Consider the following 19,923-nt stretch of genomic DNA (forward strand, 5'->3'; position numbering starts at 1 on the left):
GCTATATGAGGAAATCTATGCTAAGTAAGGCATTGAGTTCTATGTGAGGCATCATTTTGCTATATGAGACATCATTTTGCTATGTGAAGCAGCAATTGCTATGTGAGACACAATAAAGAAAGATTTTCATAGTGGTTTTTCACCCTTTAAGGGTTTTCCACTCAAAACCTTGTGTTATATATCTTGTGCTTGTATTTATTAAAATCTTTGTTGATAACCTTACTCCTTAAACATTGTTGTTCTAAGATTTATGATTTGTTATCTTCATGAGTGCCATTGTGTAGAAGCAAATTGCTGATTGAGAAAAATTATTTCTGTAAATTAATTTTATCATACCGCTGATTCACCCCCCCTCTCATTCGTTAGGAGTATTCCAACAAGTGATAACAAAGCAGTAAGCTCCTTGTAGAGGTTTAACAGCCTAAGGTTGGTCTTGGAAGTGGAATACTAGTAGCAATGGCACAACAAGGTTATTCGGTTGCAAAAGCTCCTTTGTTTGATGGGAGTGATTATGCTTTTTGGAAAGTTAGAATGTAAACTTACTTGATTTCCCTAGGAGGGGATGTTTGGTGTTCAATTATAAATGGTTATAGTGTTCCTAACACTATACCCACTAATATTGATGGTAAAAATCAGTATCAAACATTTGCAAGAGCAAAGCATGCCATGCTTTGTGGTTTGTCAAAAGATTTTTTTTGTCAAAGTTATGCAATGCAAGTCCTCGCAAGAAGTTTGGAACAAATTGAATAGTATTTATTATGATAATGAAAAAGTAAAGCAATCCAAGATACAAGCAGTCGTAGAAAAGTTTGAAGAGTTAAAAATGAGCGAGGAGGAGAAGATAGCATATTATTTCTTAGAATTAACAGTGAATGCAATTCATGGTCTAGGAGAAGAGATGGAAGATAAAGATGTTGTAAAGAAGGTTCTAAGATCTTTGCCATCCAAGTATGACTCTAAAATATTTGTAGTAGAAGAAGCAAGGGATATAAACACATATTCAATGAATGATATGCATGGAGTACTTACAACGTAAGAAATGAGAACTTGTAAAGAATAGTCCTCAAATAGAGAGGCAACATTCAAGGTTAAGAAGAAAGAAAAAGAGACTCATTCAGAATTAGAAGACATAGATGTAATTGAATCTATCTTTGTAAGAAAGTTGAAAAAGGGATCAAGGAAGTATAGAGGAAAACTTCCTTCTAAGTATTTTTATTATGGTAGAATAGAAAATTATGTAGCTAAGTGTCCTTATAGTGAATCAAATGATGATAAAGAAAATAATGAAAGACAAGGTAAGAAGAAGTTCTTTAATTCTAGAAGAAATTTCTTTCCTAAAAAGAAAAAGAGTTTAGATGTTGATGTGTCTGACACTAACTCTGAAGACACTGATAATGAAGAAGGAGAAGTACTATTTATGGCAATAGAAAGTTCAAGTGTAGATCAAGAAGTTTAATATGAGATGGACAGTGAATCAGATTTGATAGATATTGATCTTGAATTTGAATTATTTTGTGCTCTTAAGGAGATCAAGAGGTTGAAGAAGGAGGTTTGCATACAACAAGACATATCCGTGAAAGAAAAGGAAAGTCTGGTCAACAAAGTTAAAATAGAAAATCATTTTTTTATTTACTTGACAACACAACTTGAGGTGATGAAGAGAGTTGAGGAAGTGCCCAAGATAGAGTTGGCATCCAATATTGAATATTGTCAACAATGGAGGTTGAAATTGTAATGTTAAGAAAGAAACTAGAAAGATGTGAAAGAATCAAATTAGAAGACATGTTGAGAAAACAAAGAAGGTCTGATAATAAGATTTCAAGTTGGACAAAGTTCAAACACTCAAGGCAGTAAATCAATATTTTCCTCATCAAAATCTGATTGCAAAGATGCAAATTTAAATAGTTGAGAGAAGGGTAGAAAATATTCTCAAAACCTTTCAAATTATGATCACAAGTATCCATTCAAAAGTGCAGATTCAAATTATGCTTAAGCGTTCATCATTTGTTGGTAAAAGATTTCCATTCAGATTTAATTCATACTTTGTTGGTTATTGTTTCTGTAATTATTTTGGGCATAAATCAATTATTGTAATATTGCTTTAAGAAGAATTTTAAGATTTGGTCACTTTGAAAAGCATTGTAGACATATTTCTAGCAAACAAAATAAGAAATATTATACTATTCTTGAGAAGAATGTTAAACTTCTAAAGTTTGATGTGAAGATAAATAAAGTTTGGAGACCAAAGGTTGTGAATAATTTTGAAGATTAAATGTTTGTTCAAGTTGCTCTTCATGCTAGCAAAAAGGATTTGTGGGTGATAGACAGTGGTTATTCAAACCGCATGACTAGTGACAAGGACAAATTCATCAAGCTTGAAGACTATGATGGAGGATCTCTTAGGTTTGGAGATAATACATCTAGAGAAATCAAAAGATCGGGAAATATTTAGTTAGTAATGAAATGCCCATACATGATGTTTACTACGTTGAAAGTATAAAACATAATTTGTTAAGTGTAACACAAATTTGTGACAATGGCTATAATTTGTTGATCAATGCTCAAGGATGTGAAATAAAGAAGAAATCAAGAGGGACAATTGCAGTAGGCAAAAGAACTAGTGGAAATGTTTATAGTTTGAAGGATGTCTCAAACAATGATCAAGATAGAAATATTTGCCTTATGGGACAAGTTGAAGAGAGCTAGTTGTGGTACAAAATACTTGGTCACCTAAACTTTGATAATTTAGTCAAGGTAAGTAAAAATTAGAATGTTAGAGGTATGCCTCCTATTCACAAACCAGAGAATAGTATTTGTAAGGCATGTCAACATGGGAAGCAAACTAGAATTATCTTTGCATCAAAAGAACATACATCAACTAGACCATTACAACTTATTCATATAGATTTATGTGGTCCAACTAGGACAAGGGCTATTGGTGGTGAAAGATATTGTATGCTCTTTGTAGATGGCTATAGAAGGATGAATTGGGTAACATTACTGAGATGTCAGAAGCACTTGATAGGTTCAAGGTGTTTACGAAGATGGTGGAAAAGGAAGCAGATTTGAAGATCAAGTGTTTGAGATCAAACAAGGGCGAAGAATATACCTCAAAAGAATTTTAATATTATTCTGAACAACATGGAATCAAGAGATAATATGCTACCTCATGAACACCTCAACAAAATAGGATGGTAGAAAGGAAGAACGAGACAGTAAAAGAGATGGATAGAATGATGCTTGATGAGCCCAAATTACCTAACATGTGTTGGAAGGAAGTTATTCATGCAACAATATATATATTGAATAGATCTCAGTTGAGGATCAAAACCAAGTACACACCTTATGGATTGTGGTATGGTAAGTCAACTTCTATCAAACATTTTAGAATTTTTGGTTGTACATGTTACATTAGGAGAAATGATGAAAGTTTGAGTAGTTTTGAGTCTAGATGTGATGAGGACATTTTTCTTGGTTATTCCACACATAGTAAAGAATTTAAATATTTTAACAAAAGGCTAAAATGAATAGTTGAAAGTACTCAAGTAAAGGTTGATGAGAAGTTGCAGGAGTACAAAAACAGTATAAAAATTGTAGTAGAAAAATCTAAATATGAATCTGAAGCTAGAGAAGAAATTTTTGAAAAGGAAGAAGAAACAACAAACAACTTGGTGGATACTGAGATAAAAGAACCAATTCCTATCACATAAATGATAGGATTCAAAACTCCTTTCAAGACTATTCTAAAAGATCATCCTCAAGAGAAAATAGTTGGAGACAAAGAGGCAGGAATTGTAACAAGAAGAAGAGTTGCAAAATCAGGTGAGCAAGCAAATTTATGTTTGTTATCAGCATTAGAGTCCAAGAATTATAATCAATTTGGTAAAGCTGAATATTGGGTTAAGGCCATGGAAGAAGAACTAAGGCAAATTAAAAAGAATAAAACTTGGGAACTAGTCCCTAGGCCTGAACATAAAAATGTAATAGGGGCAAAATGGGTCTTTAGAAACAAGATAGATGAAAATGGTAAAATTGTGAGAAATAAGGCTAGGCTTGTTTGTAAAAGGTACTCTCAAATTGAAGGCATTCACTTTGATAAAACATTTGCTCCTGTGGCTAGGCTTGAAGCAATTAGAATATTTTTGGCTTTTTCATTTTATAGAAACTTCAAGATCTATCAAATGGATGTTAAGACAACCTTTCTTAATGGTTATCTTGATGAAGAGGTTTGCATGGAGCAGCCTGAAGGTTTCATATGTAAAGAAAATCCTAAAATTTCTTAGCTAAAAAAGGCTTTGTATGGCTTAAAACAAGCTCCTAGACCTTGATACTCTATATTGGATAAGCATCTTATTGCAAATAGATTTACTAGAGGAGGTGTACTGGACAACAATCTTTATGTCAAAGTAGAAGGTGATGATGTGCTTGTAGTAGTAGTTTTTGTAGTTGACATTGTGTTTGATTGCAATAATGATGACATGAGAAAAATATTTTCTACTATCTTGCAATCTAAATTTCAAATGTCTATGCTAGGGGAGTTGTCATATTTTCTTGGATTGTAGATTTCACAACTGAAAAAAGGAGTCTTTCTATCTTAAACCAAGTATGTAAGGGAAATGATCAACAAGTGTCACATTAATGGTTGTTAACCAATGAGCACACCAATGGTAACAAGTTGTAAGTTAAGTAGATTGGATGATTCACCACATGTTGATCAAACTGAGTATAGATTAATGATAGGATGTTTACTTTATCTCATAGCATTTAGGCCTAACATTATGCATGTTGTATGTGAGTCCTCTCCCAAAAAGTCTCATGTCAATATTGTTAAAAGGATCTTTAGATACATCCAACGAACATTGGACTACGGAATTTGGTATCCTAGACATAATAATTTTACTTTTACTTCCTATACTAATGTTGATTGGGTAGGGTGCCTTGATGACATGAAGAGTTCAATAGGTGTAGCATTTTTCTTGGGTAATAGAATTGTAGCATGGCATAGTTAAAAACAAGAATCAATCTCTCTGTCAATAATAGAGGTAGAGTATATTATTATTTCTTCATGTTGTATACAAGTCCTTTGGATTGTGCAAAGTCTATCAGATATGAGGGTTCAAGTTCCAAGACCAGTTTCCATCTTATGTGATAACACCAATGCAGTCAAAATTTGTGAAAATCTTGTTTAGCACTCAAGAACCAAGCATATAGACATTAGATATCATTTCTTGAAGAACATGTGCTAGAAAATAATGTTGATTTTCATTATGTTGCTACTTTTGATCAATTAGCAAATATTTTTACTAAACCTATACCAAAGGACATGTTTGAGAAGTTAAGATAGAGATTAGGGATCTTACCCTTATCCTTTGTGAACTAGTTCATTAGCAAAATGGGTTGATTTTAGGGGGTCCTTCTCTATTTCATTACCTTTCTTCTTTTGAAATCTCCTTCTTTGTTCCATTGACATTGATGTCAAAGGGGGAGATGAGACCATTAATGAGACCATTAATTGTTCATATTTCAGTAATTGTTCTTGTTTGTGGTGTTATTGCTGAAGTATTTCAATTTGTGGTGTTGTTTTTGAAGTGTTGAGCATTTGTTCATGTTTGTGATGATGTTGTTGAAGTGTTGAGCATATGTTAAGTATATGTTGTTGTTCCTATTGTGATAAGACATTGAATTTGTAGGAGTGTACTCTGAGCATCATAGTGTGTATGACAAAAACCATGTGAGATGTTTGTCAAACTACAATGTATTTAGACAGGGGGAGAACATGACAATTACTATGGATGTTGACATCAATGCCAAAGGGGATTGGCTTGGATATTGTCATTAATGTCAACAAAGGTTTAGAAACGATGCAGATCAGAAAAATGTTGTTTAGAAAAATTGTGTAGAAGTTTTGTATCGTGTGGATCATGTCTTCTAGGACAGTGTTGGTTCCCAAATCAATAGATTATAAAACCCTAATAATGTGCCAAGTTATATATTTGGGTTGTACAATTGACTTGGCCAATGAACAAGACTCTTCTAAAAGAAGATGTCTTCTGTTCTTCAAGCTTTGCAAAACCTTGGTGGGTGTACCTTTGATGAACAAAGCAGATTTATATTTTTATGTTGAAATTTTAATTTAAATCTACTTAGTATGGCACATATGCTTAAAATGGATGTCGTATACCTTATTACTCCTACTTCCACCTAATCTTCTTTAATAAATAAAAGAAAACTAAATCTCCAATGAAAACTAATTCTATATGATTATAATCAGTGCCTCTTTCAGGGCCATAGAGTCACATGTATCCGTTTCCTGATTATGATTCAAGTTACTTGGCATTCAAATGTGTTTATACCTTATATAAACATGCACCAATGTAATATTATTTGGCTCTTCTTGTTAATCCAATTTTTTCTCTTCCAAATTGTTGCAACTTAATTAAATAGAATTTAATTATGCCTTACAAAAACCAATTAGCCAAATTACACAAAACAGAGAAAGTTGCTTTGATAAATTAGAATATCCTTGATATTATGAATTAAAAAAATAAGAAAAAAATAAATTAGAGACAAGCATACAATATTTTATCATCCACAATCAACAAATAGTTAAACAGAGGAAACTTGGATTCTTCTATTATATTCAGTGACTATAAAGAAGTACAAAAATTTTGCTAGTATATTTCTCCTATATTCTCTTATATTTTTTTATCATATACAATCGGTCCTGGTTTATCCCTTATATACAAAATTAGGAGAAGCAACTATGTGTGTGAAAAGTGGAATAAGTATGCAAGTTGTAAGACACACCACTTCAATTAAGTCATTGCATGCATGGTTAGACAGATATAATCATGAATATAAAAACCATAACAAATCGACCTATTGCCTTCTAAAAGATTCGAGTATAGACTTGCTCTCATATTTGTATAAGCAATACCAATGACTAGACTACACCAAGACGAAGGATTTAATCTATATGAGCACAAGATTAAGCTAAATGTATGCAATATTAAGCTAGATATGCAAGATTAAGCTAGATGAATGAAGATTAAGCTAAATGATTGAATATTAAGCTAGATGAAATCAAGCAATCATAATTAAACTAAATATGCAAAAAGCTAAACTAAGATGCAATAATCTCAAAGTACAATATCTTCAATGACTCTAGATCAAAAACTGCATAATAACAATAAATCTTCAGGGTGTTTTGAATGAGAGATGAAGGCTGAATTTATAGAGACTCAAAAGAGAGACCAACGGTCAAGATCGATTAACAATGAGTGGTTGAGATTCCTCAATAAAAATCATATTTCAAAATAATTAAAATAATTGAGAGATCAGATTCAGTTAATCTAGAGATAGATTCCAATTATAGCTTGATTGAATGCATTTAGATTATAAGTCTGAGTTTGCATTAGATATAAATTTTAGTTGATTCCATGCGTTTAAGATAAAAATAGTCGATTCCATGCACTTTTCTTTAATTTGCTCAATATTTTTATTTAGAAAAAGACTTTTCAATGTAACTGAACCTCTTTCCTCAAGAAAAGCTTTGAGTTTTAATTTTAGAGAAGATGATTAATTCAATTTAATTGCTTTTCTAATTTTTCAAGTTATCTCAAATTTTAGAAAAAGAAATATCTTAAGTTTGATTTCTTCTCTCAATTTAATTCTTTTCTTTTGTTTTCAATTTAACTCTTTCTTTTGCAAATTAATTCCTTTTTTTGTGATTAATCTCTCTTTGTAAATTAATTCTCTTTTTGTAAATTAATCTATTTTTGTAAATTAATTCCTTTTTTTTATGACTAAATGGAAAATTTATTTATTAATTAAATATGATAGGATATTTAATTAAATAAAATAGGATAATTGATCAGAATGATTTACTTGGAATGATGAATTAATTAAATAAATATTTAATTAATACAGAGTGATTTATTTGTCATATAACATTAATAATTGAGAATTAATTAATTAGGTGCTCAAAGTTGATTTAATTGTCTTTGGTTAGGACCTTGGTGATGTTGTCGAGATTAGGGGCCCATGGTTTAGATGACCATTTTTAGGGTATTACATTTTCCCCTCTTTGAATTAATGTTCGAGCAGCGCATTGGTTCAAAGAATAGTTGATGTCAAATGGATATCGGTTTTGAACTTGATGGATCACAAACCGATGAAGAGTGAGATGTTCAGCTTGATTTGAAGTGATGAAACTGAACATAGTGATTAAAGCGATACCGATCCTGAACTTGATTGAACTAGGACCAACAAAGAGCGAGATATCATTCTTGAACTTGATTTATCAAGAAACAAGTATCGATCTAGAACTTGATTGAACTAGATTGAGCAAAGCAAAGCAAAACTGAATCCAAACTTGATTGAATAAGAATCGACTGAGCAAAGCAATAAAATTGATTCCGAACTTGATTGAACAAGAACCGATTGAGCAAAGTGAGAGAACCGATTCTGAACATGATTGAACAAGAATCGATTAAGCAAGAGAGAATGTCCATCTTGATTTAATATGATGAAACTGAACACTGATTTGAAGACTAATTCAGATAAGGACAAAGACTAATATGCCCCTAGAGATTGCTTTATTCGACATCGAAGAATCTAAACTTGATACGATGTGATTTAGTTAAGATGCCCCTAGTAACAAGGTTTCATTGATTTTCTTTGATTGAAAGAATTTTTGCTCGACTTTAGATTTGAAATTTTTTAATTTTTGATGATGATAATCATTGAAAAAGGTGTAATGAGTATGCCCCCTCGGGAGCGAAATCGAAAGATAACGATGGTACAACGATTTTAGGCAATTTTTAACGATGATAGTTATTTGAGCACGGAGATTGATGTTGAAGAATTAATTTTGAGATCAGAGATGATTTGAGCGCAAAACAATTCAAAAATTGACTTGAGGATGAAAGTGCTAAGTGGTCAATATTGTGAAATTTTGACTAGAAAATTGATGTCAGATTTTGATTTCGATCTCGAAAATGGACTCAAGATAGTCGAATTAGCTTAGGGTACAAGTTTTACGTCCATTAGAGCAAGTTTAAAAATTAGGGTTTGGGCTATATAAGGGGTTCAATGTATCATTGTCAATTCATTTTTACCTCTCAAAGTTTAAAATTTGAAAAACCTCCTACAATGAAAAAATGTTGATTTCGATTCAAGAGCATCAATTTGAGTGCTAGAGACGTCACAATCAACAGCAAAACTACACCCCAGCAGTAAGTAATCGATCTTTAGCCTTTTCATTACTTAATTTTTTATTTTTTGTTGAATTTGTACATTTTTAATTTCTTTTGAAGTTGTTTATGTCGTTTTATTGTGCGGTATGATACTGTTTCTCGTACGATTTTCTATCCTTTTGTGTTTAGTCATATGGGATTGTAGGGTTTGTCGTTTGGTGTTTACCTATGAATCATACGATGGTGTTCTTATGAGACCAATTAGTCGTGCGACATGTTATTATTTTTCGTATTGGTATGTTTACTCGTGCAGGTCATATTGTTTTCTCATACGAGTTGATGCTTGTCTGTAAAAACTCATATAAAAAACATCAAGTAGTTTTTATGGTTCAAAGAGCAATTTTTTATTTTGAATGTTGTTTATTTGGATTTTATAGCATGTTTATCACATTCTTAGCACAAATTTCATCACGTACTGACGATTTGTATGTTTGATTTTGTAGATTCAGTTTCCTGATATTCAATTTCAATGTACATTTCCATCAACAATGAGGCTAGTGCGAGATTTATCAGCTGTAGAGAGAGGTCATATTGGTTTGTGTGGATTCAGATACCCATTACACTTGCCTGATATCCATGTGAATCATGGTATGTTGACCGCTTTAGTTGAGCGCTTCCATTATGAGCATAACACCTTTCATTTACCGGTTGGAGAGATGACCATCACACCAGAGGATATATACAGGATATTGAGGATTCTGTTTGTTGGAGATAAGGTGGATTATGATGCTACTCCTCAATTCGGTATTTTGGATTTGAGACGGATATTTCATGACGAGACTGTCATTGATCGCACTATTACTTGGGATGATTTGATGAGAAGATATGGTGCGCAGTACCCTCTGGCATGCTTTTTGGATGGTATAATCAGTTGTTTTGTGATGCCTAATAGGGGACAGCAAGGATTTCTATGTGGTTGGGGCAGAATGCTTGAGAGGTTGTTGACTCATCCAGTGAGATTAGGGTGGGGATCATGCTTACTCGCTCATATGTATCATGAGATGCATGAGATTGTGTAAAGGGAGGGGAAGAGCATGGCAGCAGGTGTGTTAGTTTTACAGATATGGGCATGGGAGCATATCCCAGTGTGCAGACCTATTGCAGATGATTCTAGGGAGGTACACCAACCTATCGTATGTCGGTGCTTAGGTTATGTGACATAGCCCCACCTAGGCAAGACTGATTATTGGAGGAGGCATTTGGATGATTTGATTGTTTTAGTATGGAGACCATATAGGGGTCTTGATATGTGGGATGATTGGATGGCACAGAGGAAGGATATGTTTATGACTCGACCTCTCATTGGCAGATTGGTGTCTATTATTGAGCGATTTATAGTATCTAGGGTGATGAGACAGTATATGAGACCCCAAAGTATATCCCAGGAGTTCACATCCTATGATCAATATGGGGAGGAGGAGAGATGAGGATGGGCATCGAGACTGTCATATGTGTTGAGCATACAGGAGTTAGCAAGTTTAAAGCCGCATAGATGGGAATATCTAGAGGATGTAGCAGACGCAAGGGCATTGCCCCAGTATAGAGATTGGTTTCAGAGACATCCTATTCCTTGATTTACAGATCTGGGAGAGCATGTGCCTCTTATAAAGGAGGTTGAGGAGGATGCACCAGCACAAGCACAAGTACCTAGTCAGGTATAGGGATGAGGGTAGGTACAGGGATAAAGAGCGGATGTACCTAGGCGGACAGTAGGTGATCCTCCTGCTAGCAATAGTAGGGTAGTAGCGGGAGGCCGACAATGACAAAGAGGGGAGGGTAGATCCTTAGGAGTTGTTGGGGTTGAGGCTAGAGGGTCTAGGGTAGCAGAGGTTGGAGGTGAGGAGGAGAGAGTGGCTCCTAGGTAGGTTAGGTAGTGGAGAGATGAGCAGGGAGGCGGAGAGGGAGATGTTGGGAGAGAGCAGGGTGTTGGCCATTTGGAGGAATTGATTGTGTGTTGCATTGATGTTTTGTCATTGATGCCAACACTAGCTATTTGGATTCTTTACCGGAACCCTTATGGCCCCGGTAGGTTGAGTGGTTTTTGGTTGATTTGGATCTGTCGTGATCTGATAGGCTCTGGTATAGTTTCACTAATATATTTGGACTAGATTTCCGACTGAGGTTTCCAACAGAGAAGGTATATTGTGGCCAAATTTGATTTTTTTTGAAAAAATGCCCGCATTCGTCGTAATTCCAACAAAAATTTCCCATTTGGTTTCGACAAAGAAGGCATTAGCAATGAGAATTTTCTTTTTTCCAAAAAAGTGCTCGAGTTCATCGTTATTCTGACGACAACGACCATTACTTAAAAAAGAAGAAGAGGGGAATTCATTTGTATTGCAAATTTCCCACGTAGGCATCTGTGGCGACTTCAACCCCCAAGAACATCAAACCCACATCGAAGGCATTTGTGGCATTGCTTGCAATCCCACACAGAAGGTAGATTCAAATTGCCCTAGTTTTTAATTTCATGTTACAAAAAATATACATGTGGTGGTTAATTGTCCTAGTTTAATCTCGTAAAACCATAGAACTGTGATTGAGAAGTGAGCGTTCAATTTTGTAGCAGCAATCCCTTCCTCTCGTATACGTGTGTGTTGATTGTTCACATGAGATCACAACTCTTTGTGGCATCGTATCAAACAATTCACGAGCCTTGTCCATGTTTCCACATTTTGCATTCATGTCAAGAAAGGAATTTGCAAGTACAACACTAACAAAATTCCTCTATCTGTTATGCTTTGATGGATGTCCATACCCTGTTCCAAAGCTCCCATTTTTGCACAGGCAGGGAGGATGTTGGCAAAGGTTGTGTAATTTGGCTTTATGCCTTCCAATTTCATTTTCTTGAAAGTGTCTAAAGCCTTTTCGACAAATCCATTTTATGCATATCTAGCAATCATTGCAGTCCATGAGACAACATTTCTTTCAGGCATTCTATCAAACAGTTCACGTGCCTTGTCTATGCTTCCACATTTTGCATACATGTCTACTAGGGCAGTTGCATCTACAACATCTGACAAAATTCCTCTATCCTTTATGCTTCAATGAATGTCCATACCCTGTTCCAAATCTCCCATTTTGGCATAGGCAGGGAGGATAGTAGCAATGGTCGTGGAATTTGGCTTTACACCTACCGATTGCATTTGATTGAAAGTTTCTAAAGCAACAAATCCATTTTGTGAATATCCGACAATCATTGCAGTCCAAGAAACCATATTTCTTTGAGGCAATCCATCAAATAGTTCCCGTGCCTTGTCTATGCTTCCACATTTTGCATACATGCTAACAGAGCAGTTGCAACTACATCTGACAAAATTCCTCTATCTTTTATGCTTTGATGGATGTCCATACCCTGTTCCAAAGCTCCCATCTTGGCACAAGCTGGGAGTACGATGGCAAACGTAACTAAAGAAATGCAATGATCAGCTCCAAAGACATCAAACCACTACTAACAAAACCAAGAGTCTAAAATATGATAGGGAATAGTGTGAGTTGTCCTGAAATAAAATATTTTATTTTCAATTTCAACTAAAACATAATTACTCAGCCATTTAATGTTATTAATAAGTGTTTAATTTATGAAAGAGATAAATGGTTGGCCACAAGTACATGAGTTACTAAATGCACACAAATAAGTGAATTTGATATTCAAAACTATCTACAATGAATTCAATTCTTGTCCATTAGTCATTTATGTTTGCAATAAGCATCTTTCTTTGTTTTTCTTAATCTTTATTCATAGTTATGTGCATATTTCACATTCTATAATTAGGATATCAATTGCTATGGCTGAACACTAGCATGATGTTTGTGTTGTGGTATAGATGCGTGGAAACATAATTATAGGATTGTTATATTATAGAGATCATAAATCTAGATATCGCATATTAGTTCTAGCTCTTCTTGGATTAAGTCTAAAGTTGACATATAGTCATAAAGCCATTATTAGCAGATCTATCCATTTCTAGTAAAGACAATTGAGAAAGTCATTTTGATATTGAGATTTTCTTATCTGTTTACCTATTGATCATTATTAATCCATAATATTTAGGTCTATTTATCTCTCTTGCAAAACCTCTGTAAGTGTCCTAGATTGTCCCTACTACTCACTCTTCAATGAAATAGTGGAGTTCTAAAGATTTGTGGCACAAGATGGTGTTGAACGTATCAACAAGGCTAGCATGGAAGGCATGTTCAAGCTTCCAATTGTACAACTTACAACAAATGATTTGTTGATAGAAGAAATTCTTGAAATAGGGATACAATCGAAAGACAACTAAGTACATACAAACCTCTCACTTGAAAGTAAAATATGAGTATAAAAAGAGTACATTGAATCCCAATCCATAAACACAATAGAGATACCGATGGAGACTTATTTGGATGTAGCATGTCGCACCAAAGTTGTTAGAGTATGCTAAGCTAGTACATAATGTTTCCTAAAGCCACATTAGTATTTTACCTAGATCATTATCTACCAAAACTAACTATAGTAATCCTTTTGAGGATTCATTTCATGGTGCTAGATCTTCATTTAGTTTCACTTCTTGTTGGAGAAAAGAATAGTTATTTCTTGAGGTAGATGAATATCCCATCAACAAAGGACAAGACCCTTTCCAGAATATAACAAATTTTACTCCAACAAAAGATCATGGGGGTTTCACTAGAGATATTGAATAAGAGATAGACTTCTACTGCTACATTAAATGCATTGGCATGTTCTTCATTTATTGGTGTAAACTCTCTGTGACGCCACCACAACCAAAAATGCATGGATTTTTAGGATTGTCCTTTGAGAAAACAGAATTAAATTATGGAAGCAGGATCTGCCAGCTCCTGAGGGAATCTTGATGAAAAATAACTATAAAATATTTGGGCGATCTTATATGCAAAAACTCATGCTTCCTGATGGGTTTATGTACAGAAATAAGCACAAATTAAGTGGTAAAGGGGCTTCTGGAAACAAGAGGGACAAAGAGGCAGTGGAAGTGAAAACTTCTGGTGTTGTGTCTACTCCATCTCAGAATGGGAATGGCGAAGGTGTTGTAAGAGGAGCTGAGAAGGGTGTTGGAAGAAGCGGGAGTGTTTACATTCCCCCATTTAAGCTAGCTGAAATGATGAAAGATGTGGAAGACAAGAATAGTGTGGAATACCAGCACATGATATGGGATGCCCTTAGGAAGAGTATCAATGGGTTAGTAAACAAGGTAAATGCATCTAACATCAAGAACATCATTCCAGAGTTGTTTGTAGATAATCTCATCTGTGGGAGGGGTCTATTTTGTAGGTCTTGTATGAAATCCCAAATGGCATCCCCTGGATTTACAAATATTTTTGTTGCGTTGGTTGCTATGGTAAATAAAAAATTTCCTGAAGTTGGCAATCTGCTTTTGCGAAGAATTATTTTGCAACTTAAGAAGGCATACAAACGCAATGACAAGCACATGTTGATAGCAGCAGCCAAATTCATAGCTCATTTAGTGAATCAACAAGTTGCACATGAGATCATTGCCTTGGAACTTCTCACCCTTTTACTAGAGAACCCCACAGATGATAGTCAGCGATTACTTTAGTGGCGAATATTCGCCAATGGCGATTTTTTCACGTCAGCCCTGTCAGAAATGGTGAATATTTTGTACCGTATGGAGGTGGCCATGTCGCTAGAACATTATCAATTTCCGTCAACATCACGGCCCGATCGCCATATGTTTTATGCAATTAAATGTTTCTATGCGATGATTTCGCCAATACAATATATGGTGGACGCACGGTAAATTTAATTATTTCGCCTACACTCTCCGAGGTTGCCTTAATAGATGACCTTAATTCGCCTATAGGCATGTGAAGATTTGTTATCCGGGGGGACCCAATTTGCCCGACATCTTGCCGACGCGTGTCTCCAATCACCCCAACTTTCGCCAACTATATTGCATTCGCTATTCGCCTATTATTTGGATGACCTATAATCGCCTCAAAAATTACATAAGTCGTATTTGGACAACCTATAATCACCTCAAAAATTACATAAGTCGTGTTATAATTACACAGGATTCGCCAAATATTTGTATACTGGTAAATTCCCGCGGAATTCGCCATATAAGGATTGGTATAAATACATGCAAAGATTAGATCTATCTCAACACAATCTGGTGGGTTCTAGGCTCTGAATTCTAATCAAAAGCAAAGTTTCAGACCAAGGAAAATCATTGTTGTTGACTGTATTGGCGACTGCCTATTACCTAAAGCCTAAAGGTGAGCGATCATATTTTTGAACTGGTATATTATACATTATAGTCTATTATTGCTTCTTCAGCAAATTGATATTTTTTTGGCAGCCTTTATTTCGTTGGAGATGTCGAACAAGAAGAAGGGTAGGAAACCTGAATGTGGGGAAGGCCAGCAGAGGCCAACAAAAAGCAGAACGTTGTCTTCGTACTTTGGCATTGGAAAAGATTGTGGTACTGGTGAAAATCAGGAAGGTACATCATCACAAGTACAAGTACAAAATTCACCACCTACACCGCATGTTGAAGATGGCGGCAAACCTAATATCTCAGATCAGGATGATCTTGAAGAAGATTATCTGGTAGATACCCAAGTTAGCCAAAATGATATAATCGACTTGGGTGATAATTCCATTGATGATAATGCACAGAAGGGGAAAAGAAAAGCCATATCAAAAAATGGTGAACCACAATCAAAAAAGGATCGGGAGTGGGATATGTCAGTCAGGAATTTTCAAATTAATTAGGTATCGAAGTATCCATTCATTGAACCAGTGGAGAATCCAATTGAAGGCGAGCCTCCAATAGAATGCAGGTGTAAGATTTGCACTTGGAAAAATAAGAAGGAAATTAGGTTGCAGCTAAAATTTGACACCATAGAAAAGCATATGGGTAAAGTTTATGAAAAACAAATGATAGACGGGGTTGAAAAATCAGTGATAAGATGGAAAACAAAGAATGAATGTAAGCATGTGAGGAATGCTGAAGAGTATTATTTTCATGAGAAATTACAGATGAAGCTTGTTGAAGTTAAAGGTTCTATTGAAGCTATTTTTGGAAAAGCAATGCAAATAGAACAACTGGGAAAAGTTGTTCAGTTAAGCGTTGTTTTTCATATTTTGATCAGAGGGTGTGCTATGAAAGATTTCCCATCAACTAGTGGTTTATTACACTTTTTGAAAGTTCCTAACTATCCTAATAGACACTAGTTAGTAAACAGTGGATGGGAATGGGCAAGCTGTCTTGCTGAGGTTGAAATAGAAGATGTACAGGAAAAAATAAGAGAGTCAAACTTCATTGCATTTTCTTTAGATGAAGTTATGGCAGTAGACAATACTTCATGGGTATGCATGCATGTTTATACTGTAGAGAATCATACCCACCAACCTCATCTACTATCTGTTGCTAAAATGAAGGAGAGTACGACAACGGAAAATTTATTTCAACTAGTAAAGAGAAGTTTAATTGAATATGGAGGTATGGATGACATGACGGTAGCCAAAAAATTGGTTTGTGTTGGAGCAGATGGAGCTTCAGTAATGCAAGGTCACAGGAACGGTCTTTGTACAAAGATTGAAACTTCATTTGAACAGTACATTACTGCAATTCACTACATGGCTCACAGAATGAATCTAGCTTTTGGAATTGTGAGCAAGTTTGCTTTGGTTAAAAAAATTGAAATTTTAATCAGAGAGCTCTACTCACACTTCTATCGAAGTCCCAAGCAATTTATGGAATTTCAACACTTTGCTGATAGATTAACTGATGGGAACAAGCTTCTCAAGGATAATGATACCAGATGGATATCTTTGGATGGTCCAGCACATCGAGTGTTTTCAGAATATCCATCCTTGATTGGACTATTTCACACAACTCGCGACGAATCAGATCAACCAAAATTTCCTGAACTTCTTGGCAGGTTAAGTAATTTAGAGACACTCTTAACTTTACCAGCTCTTCTGCCCATGCTAGAGGAAATGAGGAATATTATCAAGGCTGCCCAAAAAAGAGCTCTGTATATTGCAGAATATGCTACGCTACATAAGATGACATGCATGACCCTCAAGAATCTCTATTGAAATGAACCAACACTATCTGATGAAAAATTTGTTAAGTGGCGGACACTCACAGATTTGAACAATCCTCATAACTTTTTACAAATCGGTGCAGACGGGGAGGTATGTGCCAATGTATGAGGAGTTGAGATACCAATGCACTTCTATGCCACGGTTGACCCCAAGGAACCAGGAAAGCGCCCCAAGAAGAAACTAGCAAGAGTTACAAAGGAAGATTTCGACAAGATTGTTGAGACTGTAACTACTTCTGTGAAGAAAATTGCATATGATCTTTCCTTAGAAATTAGAAGTAGATTCCCTCCTGACAACCTACTCGAAGCCATGTCTATTGTGTTTCCTCATTATTGGAGCGTCAACAGTGCATCTGATTTTTGAAGTAAGCTACTGACTTTGATAAAACAATTTTGCACATCCAGAGAATTGAATGGAGTAACTATAAATGGAATATTAGATGAAACTCATCTTCGAGAGCAATCATCTCGTTTTGCATACACTATGAAACAACAATATGCCAAAATGGAGAACCCCCGTGAAGAGGGATCAGTAACAAGGGTTTGAAAATATATAGCTGAGAAGCATCCTTGCGTGATTCAATGCCAGAATATGTGAAGCTTGTTGCTTTATGTCTTACCATGATATTGGGTTCGGTGGAAGATGAGAGAGTTTTCAGTGCTTTGGGTTCCTAAAATCAAAGCTAAGAAACAAACTAGACAAAAATTTGGAAAATTGCTTGAGGCTCTATACATCTAGGTATGATGTCCACACTTTTCCTTACGATAGGGCACTGCAAATCTGGAGGTCCAAATGTGAAAGAAGAGGTTTGGGCAACACTTCAAACCAAAGTGCCACTGGGACTAGTGGACCTACTGGTAGCATTGAGCTGTTGTTCGGCGAAGATATGCAGACTCAGTCTCAGAGTAAAGAAACCACAAACGAGAATCAAGAAAACACTAAATTTGATGAGGATGAATGGCAACTGTAAGAGATTGGTATTTATTAATCTTATTACTGTATCTCATCATTCATATTACAAAAACATATTACTTTTTGCAATTAGAAATTAATATTGATTTGTAATTTTATTTTTCAACTTTCTATTTCCAGATTTAAAATAGTATAATAAAAAAAAACCATAATGTGTTTATTGATACAGAGATGTTTATTGTTTATTTATACATGTTTGAGTCTCAAATCTGTGTGATATATTTCAGAACCATATGATAAATTTCATTCAATAGTAATACACATGTCGAGAACTTAGATTTTCATTAATTCTTTCAAAATATAGCCATATGATACATTTCATTCAATAGTAATACACCAATCTGTGTGATTCTACATGCCAATTGCAAAAGTGAATACAAAGTTTCAGAACCCTTTGCAAATGACCCTGAATTCCCTTTTATAGAAACAAGAGAGCAACAACAACTCCTGTGTGATTCTCCAATGTCCATGCAAAATTGAATACAAAGTTTCAGAACCCTTTGCAAAATTGCAAATGACCCTAAATTCCCTTTTATAGAAACAAGGGAGCAACAACAGCTTCAGGTCGAATTGCAAGTTTGCAACATGTGAACACTAAACATCAAAATCACAAACTCAACACATATTTATATGGCTATCACAGGCCGTATTAGCAATTTAACATCTGCTACATGTTTGATGTCTCCTGTTCAAAAAATAGAGTTTGAAATTAAATATTAATTCACGCCATGAGTCATGACAAATTAAACATAGATACTAGCTATAGGAGTGCCTAAAACCTAATAATCAGAAATAGAGAAATGCATAAATGTTAAAGCAAGGGAGAATTTGAGAATACAAATTTATTGGCTGAAGTTTTGCAGTGTGCATCATAGATTCATAGGCTGGATTAGCAAAATAGCAATAGCGAGTGTTGTTTTTCTCCTATTCATAAATTAGATTCATAGGCTGGATTAGCAAAATAGCAAATAGGAAAAAAAAAAAACCTTGAAATTAAGAATAAAAGAAGAAAATTGTGCAATACATACTATGATTCTTAAGAATTTTGTGCCAGTTTTTGTAGGGTGCTCCACTCTTCGTCTGATGGAAGGTCAATATTCTGTAAACTATGGAAAGTCAACTCCAACTTCGTCAACATTCCATATTTAGAAGATTTACTTGACATCACTGTTTCATCCAATAGCGAATTTAGACATGTAAATGGTTGGATGAATTCTAGAAAGCTTTTGGGAGTTGTGTCCTTTGGAAGCAAGTCTAAATCAGACTTCATTTTTTTCTCCATGATTTCTTTGTAAGCTTCTTCTCCAATGAATTTATTTTCTGTTTCAACAGGCTTAGGCAAACCAAGTTTAATCAAATTATTTTTCTTTTCTTGCAGCTTCATTATCTTTTTTCCACAACTATCCATAACTTTTGATGTTTCCATTAGCTTCTGGCATTTTTGAATGATAGATGATGTCTTAACTGTGGCATCAATGCAGCTCTTAATTCCCTTAGATGCCAAGTAGTTGTCACTGGAACTGTAGACTACTTTCAGAATCTTTTTTGCCATTTCCTCTTTTGAATAAACATATGTGCTCTTCTCATAGTGCCGTTTGA

The sequence above is a fragment of the Cryptomeria japonica genome, chromosome 11 (assembly GCF_030272615.1).
Source record: "Cryptomeria japonica chromosome 11, Sugi_1.0, whole genome shotgun sequence".
Taxonomy (NCBI): Eukaryota; Viridiplantae; Streptophyta; class Pinopsida; order Cupressales; family Cupressaceae; genus Cryptomeria; species Cryptomeria japonica.